A 562-nucleotide genomic window follows, 5' to 3' on the forward strand; every position below is an offset into this window, starting at 1 on the left:
GAACCGCCGGGGACTATGCGCAGACGTTACATTGTAAATGAATTGGCAAGTAACAAGCCAAATTTAAGGACAAATAGACTACAGTAGCAACCATAATATTTGAATAACCAAGTTTATATATAAGAATCAGGTTTTATAGCAGAAAAGAATTAGACTTAATCAGCAATAGAAGCAATAGATATAGATGCTGAGTGACACACATTGCAATGGAAATTAGCAAAATTGCTATTAAACTGCGTGTTTCTAACAGAAGTCTCGACCGTGGAGGCACCCTCAACGTAGCTATCAAATTGTCAAGACTGAATCCTTGAGAAATGAAATGGGTGACCGAAAAGGGAAGGTTAAACAGAATCAGAGAAGAATTTTAAAAACTGACGATCAAAGATTAACAAAATTTTCTATCGAAAATTTCTTCTTTGAAAGCAAAGCAATGGCAGTAGCTAGTAAAGTTAGACAAAAAACATACAACATACAACGACAACAAACGAAACTAAAATTTAAACTGACAAGAAAAAGGCAAAGATGCACAGGGCAGGTAGAGGTCAGTTTTCCCGACAATAGA

Source organism: Trypanosoma equiperdum (genome assembly GCF_001457755.1).
Source record: "Trypanosoma equiperdum strain OVI genome assembly, contig: ctg_1755, whole genome shotgun sequence".
Taxonomy (NCBI): Eukaryota; Euglenozoa; class Kinetoplastea; order Trypanosomatida; family Trypanosomatidae; genus Trypanosoma; species Trypanosoma equiperdum.